Source organism: Mixophyes fleayi, chromosome 6, assembly GCF_038048845.1.
Source record: "Mixophyes fleayi isolate aMixFle1 chromosome 6, aMixFle1.hap1, whole genome shotgun sequence".
Classification (NCBI taxonomy): Eukaryota; Metazoa; Chordata; class Amphibia; order Anura; family Limnodynastidae; genus Mixophyes; species Mixophyes fleayi.
This window is the reverse complement of record NC_134407.1, coordinates 182787216-182801961: the sequence shown is the minus strand read 5'-3', so window position 1 is coordinate 182801961 and position 14746 is coordinate 182787216. Positions and strand designations below refer to the sequence as shown.

Below are 14746 nucleotides of genomic sequence, written 5' to 3'. Positions count from 1 at the left end.
CTGCTGTGCTCACAGGCAATTGGTGACACTGAACATCATTTTGGTGTATGATACCCAGAGACAATCCTTCCTCTACCTGCTGCTTGTATATGAGAAAATAGGAGGCGGAGGAGGGGTGGTGAATCCAAAGGTGAGGCAGGAGGATGAATTACAGGGGGAGAGGGTGACATGTCCGTGTACATCAGGGGAATAAACAGTTTGGTTTTTGGTGCTGCAAACATTATTTTAGTACTTTTAATACTCTGGGACATATATGAGCTGTACCAATTCACCCGTACATTTTTAATTTTGAGAGTTCAGTAACATCTCTTCTATATTTGTATCTACAATACAGTACTGTATATCTTCCCCCTATAATGTAGGTGACCCGTTTGATTTTTCAATAGTAAATACAGAGCATATATTTGACAAGGTGTATTATTTATTTATTGGGGGGGGGGGGCATTTTTCAATAAGAACTAGACTTTCTGTTTGTAAGTTTACTGAAATAAAAAGGCTGAACTGGGCAGCACGGTGGCCTAGTGGTTAGCACTTCTGCCTTACAGCACTGGGGTCATGAGTTTGATTCCTGACCATGGCCTTATCTGTGAGGAGTTTATATGTTTCCCCTGTGTTGGCGTGGGTTTCCTCCGGGTGCTCGGGTTTCCTCCCACACACCAAAAACATACTGGTAGGTTAATTGACTGCTCACAAATTGTGTCTGTGTCTGTATGTTAGGGAATTTAGACTGTAAGCCCCAATGGGGCAGGGACTGATGTGAATGAGTTCTCTGTACAGCACTGCAGAATCAGTGGCGCTATATAAATAAATGGTGATGATGATGAATTAGAGGACACAGCTTCACTCAAACCTCTTCTAGTCATGGTATGGAAACTTCTGCCTCACTCATTAAGCCTGATCAAAATATAGTTAAAAACTGTGTCCAACAACGATCCTAATGCAGCATATATGGGGTCATCGTTCAGCCTAGAATGAGGGTGGACATGAGCTGCCACCTGGCTGGACATCAGAGATACCTGGGTCAGGTTTGCCCACAAATGTTCTGATCTGGTGGTCAGCGATTTTTCAGACTTGTTTGAGCATTTAACCGACAAGGCTGAAAGAGTCAACAAGACTAACTGCATCAGGCTGTCTCCTCTCCCTTATGATAATTACAGGACTGAGTGAAACCAAGGAATAAAATTAGATATTTCCAGAATCTCTTATGTCCGTTTGCTACAACGGTGATGCCGTTTATATGCCTGAAATTATAAAGGCATGATTTTCAGACTAACCACTCAAACAAGTTCACCTCATGGCAATATATTAATTTAATTATTTTATATTTAAATTTATATTTAATTTACTTGCTATCAATAGTGTAAACAACACATCAAAAAACATATTATATATTTTAGAAAAAAAAAATACTTCAGAACACTTATAAATAGAAGCCACAGGGACTTAGAATAGCAGCTGTGTGTACTCTGTGGTTGCACAATGGGCTGTAACAGCCTCTGTCGCAGAGAAGTTAACAAAAAAAATAAAAAATGCATAAAACTAAAACAAGCAACCTATTTTGACAGCCAAGCTTCCCAAATACAGACACCTGACTCACGGTGGATGTCAGCCAAATCTCCAGGGTTCATAAAAGAACTGGAAAAAGAGCAGCACACAGAGGTATGTGCATGGTGTACTCAGATCAAAAACAGGACATTGCGTAATCAGAGTTGCCGAAAAGTAATTGTCATTTCAAGAGAGGTTTTGGAGCATGAGGTCTCTGCAGATTTACTGCGGTACACCGCCAGCATCACATCAAGCAACCCCCAGACACTGCATCTACTGCACAGCTAAACAAAATAATTAGAGACACCCAGGCTTTCTATTGATGTAACCTAAATTCCTGTAGATAAGATCATATTCACAATGCTTCTAAACATAAGGGACTAGCTACTCAATTATTTTGATCAGCGGTTTTAAATATTCTTCATAAAATGTTAACGCACATCTAGAAAGGTTTCTGCAAATCAGGCGAACATGTATAATAGACATTTAACCAATGCGTTGTCACATCACAAGAACCTTTACCTTGAAAAACAAAATTATTCTTATTAGCCTTTATTTATCGGGCGCCACAAATTTTCCACAGCACCGTACAGACATTAGACCATACAGGGTTAAACTGTACGGAACATTAAACAAAAAATACCAGGACTTCAAAACACTTCAAACATAGCTTGCACGTTGAAGATTGAGCAGAAGAATAGGTAGAGAAACAAGAGGGAAGAGGGCCCTGCTCGTGAGAGCTTACAAAATGTAAACTACAATAAAAAAAAAAAAAGAAATCGTAAAAGTTTCAACAACTTTTTTAAAAAAAGCCAAAAAAAACCAAAACGGAACACTAAGTAAAAAGTGGAAGCTATGTATCATGCAGACGGCATGCTGTAACCAGTTCCAGAAGAGACTTGCATCACATAGCTTAGTAATGATGATTTGCTGGCACGCAGTATTAGGGGGTTAATATAGCTGTGTATCTCCAATTTAAATATGTTTCTGCAGTAAGATGCTGTGTCCTAGTATCTGGACAAATAAGGACTAACCTCTTTTCTGAATCAAGCGCCTGTATCTCTCTTTCCAGCTAAAACATATCCAGCTTGTTGTAGCGGATTAAAATCTTCATTGTAGGTCTATACTTTCTGTGTCCGCCCCACTTAAAGCTTGCTGATCTGTCAAGAAGAATATGAAGTTTTTGTCTTCTTAGGAATGTAGCCTTAGGGTGTAAGACAAAGAAACATGATCAGATGGTTTCTGATCTTAGCTTGTGTGGTAATGGTAAGTCTTGTGCCAGAGGAGTAGGATTTTAAGGCTGAAAGAGTCAAAGGAAGTAAAAGAAGCATAATAAGCCAATAGTGCGTGTAGAAAGCAGCGCTATGTTGTGTGGAGCTTACTTAGTAATGTTTAATCAGTTTAACACCTGATAATAAAGGTTATGTTTCTTTCTTTAGGCTGTATTTATCTATTTTATCAAACAGCATACACAACATTGTGAAAAACTCATAAGTTAAGAAAATATCCCTGGTTAATGTTTCACTGTAACTTTACGTAGCTATAATTGCATCTAATGTGTGTACTCAGGGTTGGACTTACACTTCAGGTTATGTTTTAGGTGGGTATCATGAGATAACTATAGGATCATGATTCATGAGCAAGACCTTTATTTTCCTGTGCAGGTCTCACTTCTGGGGGACTCCCGAAATTCAGGTGGGTCTCCCGGGAGAGCAGGCAAATATCCCGCATATTGCATCTTGTGCCTCAAAATGACGCGATTCGCGGTGAATCGCACCATTTTGGATCCCCCCCCCCCGCGACAAAAACGGCCTTTTGTTGCGGGGTCGGAGCCAAAATGACGCAACTTACCACGTCCCGCCCCTCCCGCCCTCCAGCCATACCCCCTTGCCTGGCATCTCCCGGAATTAACTTACCAAAAGTTGGCAAGTATGGAATAAATTAGTGGCACCTAACATTTCGTCCTGGCTCCTGTCTGTTCTGGACAGGCCCACTTTAAGTGTTGTGTGGGCGTATTTGATGTGTGACAGCAATGCCTAATTATTCTTGCTTTTCAGATATTTACCAGGGATACCTTGCTACAGAGACCACACATCTAACCACAACATGCACACTAGGGCCTTGGCCTACCTGGGAGCATTACAATCCTCATCATGTTAGGTTTACGGAGTGCTAAATGAATGTACTTTTTTGGCATTTCAAATGATGCCTCTTCAATAAAAGTTAACTTATAAAGCTTAGAGAATAAGATGGTATCTAACAGGGAGAAAAAGATGAATTTTATTGTGCAATTGGTCAATACTGAGAAATAGGGATATAGCCAAGGAAACCTATTTAGAATCTGAGTACACCTATCCTCGCTTCTTCTTCCACAAAGCAGTGCAATAGCTTTTGCTGTCTGTAGCATAAATGAAAGATAATTGCATTTTTATTGATCTACATTATTCTCTGACTGTCACATCATTTACTGATGTTTAAGCCTTAGTCTGTAACAGAACAGAAAATAAATTGACTGCAACGTCCCCAACAGGTTGGGGTCCGGACAGCAAATATTGCATAGTTCCATATTGCAAATATTGTATTGTAACTACCAAAGGTCAGTGCAGTAGACAAATATTTGTGCATTTTCATCATCACCATTTATATAGCACCACTGATTCCGCAGCACTGTACAGAGAACTCACTCACATCAGTCCCTGCCCCATTGAAACTTACAGTCTAAATGCCCTAACATACACACACACACACACATACAGAGAGGGAGAGGCTAGGGTCAATTTTGTTAGCAGCCAAGTAAGTTTTTGGAGTGTGGGAGGAAAACGGAGCACCCAGAGGAAACCCACGCAAACACGGAGAGAACATACAAACTCCACACAGAGTCCATGGTTGGGAATTGAACTCATGACCCCAGTGTTGTGAGGCAGAAGTGCTAACCACTTAGTCACCGTGCTGACCATCTGATTTAATTAGAAAACAACTATACACAATTACCTTGTTAATTCTATAAAATGCAAAACACTGCCTTGATGCCTGCCCTGTGTTTGATTGATTGTCCTACAACAGAATGTGCTTCACTGCAGCTCCATAAAAGAATAATGCAAGACCATGGTTAAATTTATAGTCACCTAGTGTAACACAATGCACGGACCTGTGGCAGTCAGATTATGATCTCAAAAGTCAAAGTAGACCACAACCTTATCTTGCTGTAGACCTGAGTAGCAGATGGCTGGCAATTACAAAACAATGGAATTGATTTTGCTCAGCATTTTATACCATTTACATACGTTTTTAATTTACTGCAGAGCCTGTTGACACATTGTGGAGAGCAATTCTAATAATACAAAAATAATAATGTAAAAAAAAATAAAGCAAATATTGTCCCAAGTCACTTTGCATAGTCACCCCCCCCCCCCCACACACACACACACACACACACACACACACACACACAATGCAACACCCAAGCTGCAGTGTTGAATTTTTACCTTAAACCTCTATGTGCTGATAATCTGGATATATGGACACAGCCAGTATTGCAGATGCAATGGTACCTACAGTCATGGCCAAAAGTTTTGAGAATGACACAAGTATTGGTTTTCACACAGTTGCTATTTCAGTGATTTTAGACCTTTTTGTCAGATGTTGCTATGGTATACTGACATAAAATTACAAGAAATTCATAAGTGTCAAAGGTTTTTATTGACAATTACATTAAGTTTATACAAAGAGTCAATTTTTGCAGTGTTGACCCTTCTTTTTGAAGACCTCTGCAATTCGCCCTGGCATGCTGTCAGTCAACTTCTGGGCCACATACTGACTGATGGCGGCCCATTTTTGCCTAATCAATGCTTGGAGTTTGTCAGAAATTTGTTGGTTTTTGTTTATCCATCCGCCTCTTGAGGATTGACTACAAATTCTCAATGGGATTAAGGTCTGGGGAGTTTCTTGGCCATGGACCCAAAATTTCGATGTTTTGATCCCCGGGCCACTTAGTTATCACTTTTGCCTTATGGCAAGGTGCTCCATCATGCTGGAAAAGGCATTGTTCATCACCAAACTGTTCTTGGATGGTTGGGAGAAGTTGCTCTTGTTGGATGTTTTGGTACCATTCTTTATTCATGGCTGTGTTTTTAGGCAAAATTGTGAGTGAGCCTACTCCCTTGCCTGAGAAGCAACCCCACACATGAATGGTCTCAGGATGCTTTACTGTTGGCATGACACAGGACTGATGGTAGCGCTCACCTTTCCTTCTCCGGACAAACATTTTTCCATATGATCCAAACATTCATCAGACAAAATGACTTTACCCCAGTCCTCAGCAGTCCAATCCCTGTACCTTTTGCAGAATATCAGTCTGTCCCTGATGTTTTTCCTGGAGAAAAGTGGCTTCTTTGCTGGCCTTCTTGACACCAGGCCATCCTCCAAAAGTCTTCATCTCACTGTACATGCAGATGCACTCACTCCTGCCATTCCTGAGCAAGCTCTTCACTGGGGGTGCCCCGATCCCGCAGCTGAATCAACTTTAGGAGACGGTGCTGGCACTTGCTGGACATTCTTGGATGCCCTGAAGACTTCTTCAAAACTACTGAACCTCTCTCCTTGAAGTTCTTGATGATCCGATAAATGATTGATTAGGTACAATCTTACTAGCAGCAATATCCTTCTCTGTGAAGCCCTTTTTGTGTAAAGCGATGATGACTGCACGTGATTCCTTGCAGGTAACCATGGTTAACAGAGGTAGAACAATGATTTCAAACACCACCCTCCTTTTAAAGCTTCCAGTCTGTTATTCTAACTCAATCAGCATGACAGAGTGATCTCCAGCCTTGTCCCTGTCAAGACTCTCACCTGTGTTAACGCGAGAATCACTGACCTGATGTCAGCCGGTCCTTTTGTGGCAGGGCTCAAATGCAGTGTAAATGTTGTTTTTGGGATAAAGTTCATTGTCATGGCAAAGAGGGACTTGGAAATTAATTGCAATTTATCTGATCACTCTTTATGACATTCTGGAGTAAATGCAATTTGCCATCATAAAAACTGAGGCAGCAGACTTTGTGAAAAATAATATTTGTGTCATTCTCAAAACTTTTGGCCATGACTGTAGAAACTCCACATAGATCAGCACATAAATTAATTGTGTAGAAGTTCAATGGGTCACTCCTTATTTGGCCTACCCCAGCAATAAAACAAGAAACATACACCCCTCAGCCTGCCTTTCCAATCATTTTTTCAGCCCAGACAAGCCATATATGGGCTCACTGTAGCATCATCCAGTAGGTCAGACATGTCCTGACCCTTATTTTAAGTGTTTACCAAAAGATCACAATGCTTATTCAATAGAAATGGTGAAACCATATATAGAAATATAAATGCAAAACAGTTTATGTAAAATAAAATAGAAATAAAACACAGAAAAAAAAAAAAAGAATTACACTCATATGTTCTTTTGCGTAACCAGCCGCTTAGAGAAGGCTGGAAGGGAAGGTATGGACAATTCCTCCATAGAATACTAATCCTTAAATACTGCTGATTTCTAAAATCATTTCATCACTTTTAAAACTTTATTCCTTGCACAAACCCCCTCCTTGTTAACATTACTAAAATAGGTGAGGTGGTATGCTCATCATTTTACAACCAATGCATTGTCTTTTAGTCCACAAAGAATTCTATGGGTTCTAAAAATCATATTATAACTGCAATAATTTCACTAAACACGGTATGTTTTTACATACATATACAAATGAAACATAATTATGTTATATTGAGTCTTTGGGAAAATAATTTATCCCTGTATGTTCCTAATGTGGCCTATATAGGTCCTTTACACATTACCTAGTAGTACCAATGGTTACAAATTTATACACATATGTCTTCTCAAATATGGATTAGAGAAAGTATTGCTTTGATCCATTATGCTTCCTGTAAGGATTATACACAGGCAAAAGATTTTTACCCAAGATTTTAGGACCTATGGTACTCTGAGTAATATAAAGGGTTGACTGATCTTCCATGATAACATGACATCACTGGATAAATCGGGCCAGGTGACAGAGAGCATGCCATCAACATACATTCACCCCTTCTTTGCTCATAGAGTGATTTGTTGGAACAGTTAAAAATAACCTCATAAAAACCTTACCAAATAAATATAAATAAAACAGCTGTTTCTGGGGTAATTGCCAATCCCCAAAAGGATAGACCACAAAAATGAAAGCAAAAAGCTGTTCACAATAATTAACTAATATCAAGTAGCTGATGTTTATGTTTATAGGTTTGATCTCCCAGTGCCTCTGTAGTTAATGGCTATTATTGTTTTTTGTTGTCTTCTGTTTTAGCGATTTGCTGGAAACCAGGTTATCTAAAGTAACTGAAGATTTTAGGATAGACCATGACCACATTAAGGTTTCCTAATTATCCTAGTAGGCTATAAAACATGTCAAAACCTTTAAGCAGATTGAAATGAAACAAGTGAACACACATTTAAACTCATAGAACAGGGTAGAGACATTTGTGTTTAACACTAATACAAATATTTATATTAGCTTGTGTAAAGAACGAGAGGAGTGCCATGGCGTAAGCTTTCACCAATACAGGTCAGTTTCATCACTGGCCGATCAGGGAACAGAACTGTGACACGGGTAAGACCTTGGCAGAAATTCTCCAAAATGCAACACTGTCATTATGAAAACTCTACTACATTTAGAAAAATACCAGATTATAGTTTGAACATTATTGAAAACAAAATAATAAAACATGTGGTTACCTGCTTTTCCACTAAAGTGTAATCCAGCGTTTACAAGCAATTTTGTTCAACGGGTCTGCTGAAAGATCTATTACACTCTACTTGTAGCCTGTTAAATATCATCTTCCTGCTCACTTATCATCCCATTTATCTTTTCCCTCAAGGTCTGTAAATAAATATTTCACAGCTGTCCTAAATAGACTGACATGGTTAACTCATGACTACCACAGGACAAACTAAAAGTATGTGCAACATTTTAATTACAGGGGGACCTATATATGTGGCATATGTTCCCCTCATTTTGCGTGGGTCCTAGTCCTACCCCAATATATAGAAGTCATAGCCTTAGCTCGATTTAGACACTATAAATTGAGCAAAATTTCTCTGCATGGTAGCATACAGCTGCAGGTTTTTTTAGGTGGCCGTCCAGGTAGGTTTAACAGTTGGTCTTCTAAAACCCAAACGTCATACTATCCAGTCTCCTGCAATTCATTTCTCCTCCACCAGTTTCCTTCTTACCCTGTCAGGGGCGCACGCAGGATTTTTAAAGGGGGGTTTCCCCCCTACCCAAAAATAAATAGAAAAATAGAGAGAGCTGCTGTGCATGCGCCCGCGCATGTACAGCAGTTCCATTTCGGCAGCACTGTACTATACAGCAGCCGCGGCGCTGTCAAAAAAGCATCCACGGTGCTGCTGTATACAATACTGCACCGCCGCGGACGCTTCTTTGACCGCCGCGGCTGCTGTATAGTACAGTGCCGTATGTAGAGGCACTTCGATAGCGGAGGGGTTTCTGGAGACCCAGAGGGGGTAGAGCGAGGATATATCCCTGGCTGGTATCACACACCATGTTGTTGGTCTGGGGCAGTGATTGGCCTATCATTGGGAGGTTGCAGGCTGTAATTTCGACTCTCAATCTTGTGAGTGATATACACAAAATTTTCTGTGTACATCCACATATAGCTATTTTATTTCACATACTTGCATGGCAGAAACCTAGTCTTTACTTATAAAGAATAAATTACCATTTCATAATAAGTTTACATCCCCAAAACTATTTTGGATCCCTCGACAGAAGTTTTGGGCTTATTATTAAATTGCTATATACAGTATTACTTTATTTCCCGGAAAATATACCCATTCTGCATCCTCTCCCTGAAATTGCCAATAAGGATTGATAGATGAAAAAAAATTATTTCTGCTTGTACAGATATCTGTATATAAAAATATATATGCATTTTTATTTCATGTATCTGAGAAGCATCTCAGAACTGTCTTGTTTGTGCATGCTGGGACCAAAGTCTCCATTTCATAATGACCCGAGTTTCACACCAAGTCACCACCTACACTTGCAATGAAAAAAAAATCTAGAGTGTGCAATTTAGATTTTACATCAGTAACTCACCTTGGTTTTACCCAGATGTTGGACAATTTGTGGGGGGAACACCATCTGGAGGGACTTAAACCAGACTTGCAGAAGCCAAAAACTGTCCACGAGTCTGTTCCAGGGCTCCCTGCTGCTACAGCAAAACATGTGTGGGAGAATATGGTCTCTAAGAGACTGACTAATAGACACAAAGACATTGCATGGATGGCTATCCAGGGAAGGGGAGGGGGGTTCTGACATTCATGCACTCCCGGAACCTGTGGCGATATGTCCACTGTCCCTTCTGCATCGCCAGAAGTGAAACAGTTCAGCATCTTTTTTGGGACTGCCCCACATATGTGTCTGTACATTGGCGATATGGTAGGAGTATTTCTACATATCTTTTTACTGTTGGAACTTAATGCCTTTGATTGTCATCTTTAATGGGACACAATAAAATTGCCCCTTTTTTATACAATATCACGCTAGATCTGTCTTTCTGTTGTTTTTATGGTTTTAATGTATTGAGAGATACTACGAAGAAAGAAATGTTTACTGGCGAGACAGTCTATGATTACCTAAGAGGGGACGGAAAAAGAAAGAAATAAAGAACTTGCTACATGCTCATCACTCACTACCCTCTGGTAGGAATTTATCTCTTACTTTATACATGGAGGTGATGGTGAGGTGAAAGTCACGAATATCTCTGTCCCACGAGTGACCACGAGTGACATATCCAGCATTGAAGAGACTTTATATGATATTAAGATATGGACGGTTGTTTTGCAAATTGGACTCAGTTCATTATTATTTTATTTTTATATGTATAATTTTGTTTTTGTTTGTATGTATTATTTTTGAAGAGACTTTTTGGGTACCTTTTAGCGCTGAATAATCTGGATATCTATATTTCTGTATAGTGTAGGATGTCATATCTTGTACCGTATGTCCTGTATTGTGCTAAAAAGTATGAATGATTATGTTTCACAGTGTGTTGTGTACATTTGGATATAATCTATCATATGTTTTTTGTACCTTTAAACAAATAAAGATACTTTTTCAATCAAAAAAAATCAGTAACTCATTTCGGGAGTGAATAAACAGGTATATTTTTTATTACATGTGAATAAATTCATTTGTAAAAACATTTACAAACTTTTTTGCATTCTGCAGATTTGCTAAAGCAACACTAAACACTAAACATTGCATTCAGCAGTACTAGGATTTTTGTAAACAATTCTGTACTAGAGGTGCAAATTGAGATGTAACAGTGGCATCTGGTATATACCGACTACCAGATAAATGCTGCATCCTCCTACATTTGTTTGCAGTTGCACAAGTGATACTTTAATTTAGAGAGTAGACAACTATATTAAACGTGAGATAAGTCAAAAAATAAATTGTGTTTTGATGGTATTGGTAACAAAAAAAGGTATAGTATTTACTAAGTAGATTAAACTATTATTTATCTCAGCCATTAGAACTATATACTAATAAATCAGATAAACAATAATAGAAATATAGAAAGGGCTATTCCAATTCCTAATGCTAATTTCAGTGTGCTACTTTAGACATGGTTTTTGCAAATCTGCTAAATTTAACAATTGTGTGTGGGTGTGTTGCTCATTCGCCTAGTACTACTGTATAATCAGCCTGATGTTCCAAATCCCTCTGTGCTATCTATATTTTGCGAGGTGTCTGAGCTCTTCTTAAACCTCAATCCTTCTACCTGTCAGGAGCTGCTCTTCCCATCTGTTTCATTTGCATCCAATGCCATCTCCTAGTCGCACAAATACATAACATTTCCCTTCTAGAAATTAGTCTAGTAAAGCTGCACTACCACCTACATCCCTCTTACAACCCCCACCCCCTGGTTTTAGGAGAAGGAGCCCTGGGTAAATGGCTGCATTTAGAAGCCATCCAGGATGTGGCTAGAAGGAGAGGCCAGGCCCATCATCAGGGGAAAGGGCTATGAGGAGCCCGGACAGACTAAGGGGCCCAGACAGACCCCTCCACGGTGACGTCAACACTGTACGGGCCGCTCCCAGTCTATCAGTGTCTGTGAGCAGCCGCATCGTGGAGGCAAGGTAAATGATCTAGAGCAATTACATGGAGAAGGGGGGCCCCGGAGCATGTACTGTTATTTATGGGGGGGGGGGTATTTATCGTGAGGAGGGACATGTACGGCGAACGAGAGGGGCCCCTAGCAGATTAATTATTACTGGGCCCCATAGTTTGCCAGACCTGGGAGAAGCACATTAGTGAAATCTTTTATGTTGGTGGTAGTGAAACTTTAAGTAGGCAAAACGAAAAGACAAAATACACCAGTAAATGCATGCACTGGAAAGAGCTACCTCATTTTCCCATTGACTTCTGCCTCACAGCACTGGGGTCATGAGTTCGATTCCCGACCATGGCCTTATCTGTGTGGAGTTTGTATGTTCTCCCCGTGTTTGTGTGGGTTTCCTCTGAGTGCTCCAGTTTCCTCCCACATTCCAAAAACATACCAGTAGGTTAATTCTCTGAGATTAAAAATTGATACTGTAAGCTCCAATGGGGCAGGGACTGGTGTGAGCGAGTTCTCTGTACAGGCTGCGGAATTAGTGGCGCTATATAAATACCTGATGATGATGATGAATGTAAATAAAAATACTAATGAAGGAATAAAAAAAAAAGTAAATCACATGGATTTTGAGTGATTTTTTTAAATTAAAATTTTCATTTTTGGTCAAATCCAAAACCAACACACCAGCCCAGTGTTGCAAAAAAAATCAAGACACAGAATCCGGTGCTCCTCTTCAATTTGTATTGATGAATGAATGTGCCACTTTCATTACTTGTTATTATACTGAACACCCACTGCCGTGAAGCATATGCTGCTTAGTTATTAGGGTTTGTGCCAGTGGTGTCACTGTGAGGGAGGATTAATTGACTGTATGTTTAAAACATCTCTAAGTTAAATTGTATTGGCTGAAATAGGATAAAAGTCAATAAGCCCCCTTTTCTCTCTTCTACCCCGGAATACATCCCTGACCAGTTAACTCCCTTCAACGCCAACTGATGTATTCACGTGCAACAGAAATATGATATATTATTATAGGCAAGTGTACAAACAAACAATACTTCCAAAATCTTTGCTGGGGACAGGTGTGTGATCAGATATTGTATGGCTAAGGATACATTGCCAAATCAGCCATTTAAAACTTGATATATCTAAAACATGCTACACACCTACTCAACACGTTGTCACAGGTGGAGTTCATTTAAAATAAATGGATGATGACCAGGCAATCCTGACACAGAGCCTGATAAATAAATATGCACTAGGCATAGTAAATGGACCAAATTCATGCACGTGTTTCATAAATTATCTGGGTTATGCCAACAACTTGGCGAGAAGGGAGATGCGCTATGACAGTGCTGTCTAGAGGGTACTTTGACAGGAGGTGATTCATAAGTAGGGAATAAGGATAATAAGGCGTTACTGTCCTTCTCAGCTCCTTACCATGTGATGTGCTTATATGGTGCTCTACAATCTCTAAAACAAATCTGCCTAATGTTGCCGTTACAGTTAACAACTGCATACAATCGGGTGCAGAAACCTTAGCTACCGATCTGTGCACAGCATTCACTGTACAAATGTCCTCTGCCTTGCAGCTAACACATCCTAAATCTGCAATACATTGAGATCTTGAGTAACATTATGCTCTAGTCAGCTCCCTGACATTACCTCGGGGTCCCCAGCACCTCCAGATCGATCCTGATAGCAGAACAACGAGCTGGCTGAATCTCATTTCATGCGGACTGTGTGTTGGAGAGCAGAGAACGTTCACATCCTTGCAGGAACCTCCCCCACAGGCAGACAGGAAACATCAGCATAGTTAGCAGAAGATGTTTCGCCTACTAGAGTGTGGAGGTTAATGAACTTGCTACATTCAGCCATGATGCTCTGCTTAACGGTTTGGAGCCTGTTTCTCATGACTGCCAAAGAACTGTCCCTCTGTAGCTGATAAAACTGCTGACCACAAGCATAAGTTGCTGCCCTCTAATCACTAGGGAAGAGGGGAAATAACACACAATGCAAAACATCCTGACATAGCAATAAAAAGGTGAAACATTGTCCCAATAACAGGAACGGCTGATCAGACAACCATGCACAGCTGAGCTCGAATTAAAAGGGACTTCCCAAATGTAGAAAGAGAAATAGATCTATATGTGAGTGTCTTACAGTAAAAGTTAAGAAATACAATGCTTGCTCTGCAGAATATAAAGGAGCTAAACAAATCATTCTCTTTAAATGTCGGCTTCCATTATTATTTGCATAGCATTTTATTCTGCTAGAAAAAGTTAGTTTGGTTTGTTCAGAAAAATATTGTTCAGGCCTACAGCTTTGTAAGTCACAATAGGCTTTAATGTTATTAACAAGTTTCAAGGACATGCAAGAACTGCAACTATGATTTGTAACAGTTATGTCCAGTGTCACAGGACATGAATATCTTTCTTTGTTCTTTGTAACATTTGCTGACCTTGGATTTTGTGATTCAAGCTCGCTCTACGTGACTAAACATATATAGATGATTTGTTTGAATAAATTCAGAGCATATACTACAACCTTCCTGTGCATGTAATTATTGTCTCTCCGACCCTTAGGATATATCTTATCTGACCACTGACCACTTAACAAATATCGCTATCATAATTTACAATATGCATTTCACTTTCCACGGCTAATTGCAACTGGCGTTCTCCTCACACTGCACCTAGTGTAATTACTGTGATACGCATAACCAACACGTTTCCATTTTCATTCATTTAAAGAAACAAGAATTTTAATTTAAAGTCCGCCATTGTGGACTTTTAGTTTTAAAAAAGATAAAAGCCCAGACTAAGATTAAAAATGAATAGACTAAACGGCGCTCGGTGAGACCAATAAAGTGCTCAAAAGTGCTCAATAGCAATATAATACATCACATACAGTAGGCACCAAATGCGGATGCAAGAAACCTATGTAAACATAAGTAGAAAAGCGCCAAACAGTGTGATACCACAATTATTAAACAAATAATATATGAGTGCTCCAGTATCAGCGTTCC

General features: G+C 39.6%; 1 protein-coding gene across 3 annotated transcripts in view; it reads right to left on the bottom strand.

The window, feature by feature from the left end:
• Nucleotides 1–13649, bottom strand: part of LOC142094900 (CMP-N-acetylneuraminate-beta-galactosamide-alpha-2,3-sialyltransferase 2-like) — a 38057-nt gene extending 24408 nt beyond the window's left edge. Inside the window, exons 1-2 of one of the 3 annotated variants that reach the window (XM_075177509.1) lie at nucleotides 13384–13649; nucleotides 2580–2749 (exon numbers count right to left, since the gene is read on the bottom strand). The gene's annotated coding sequence lies outside the window, so the exon portion shown is untranslated. The remainder of the gene's footprint in view (nucleotides 1–2579; nucleotides 2750–13383) is intronic. The other 2 variants (XM_075177508.1, XM_075177507.1) reach the window with 2 other exon arrangements.
• Between the last annotated feature and the right edge of the window lie 1097 nt (nucleotides 13650–14746).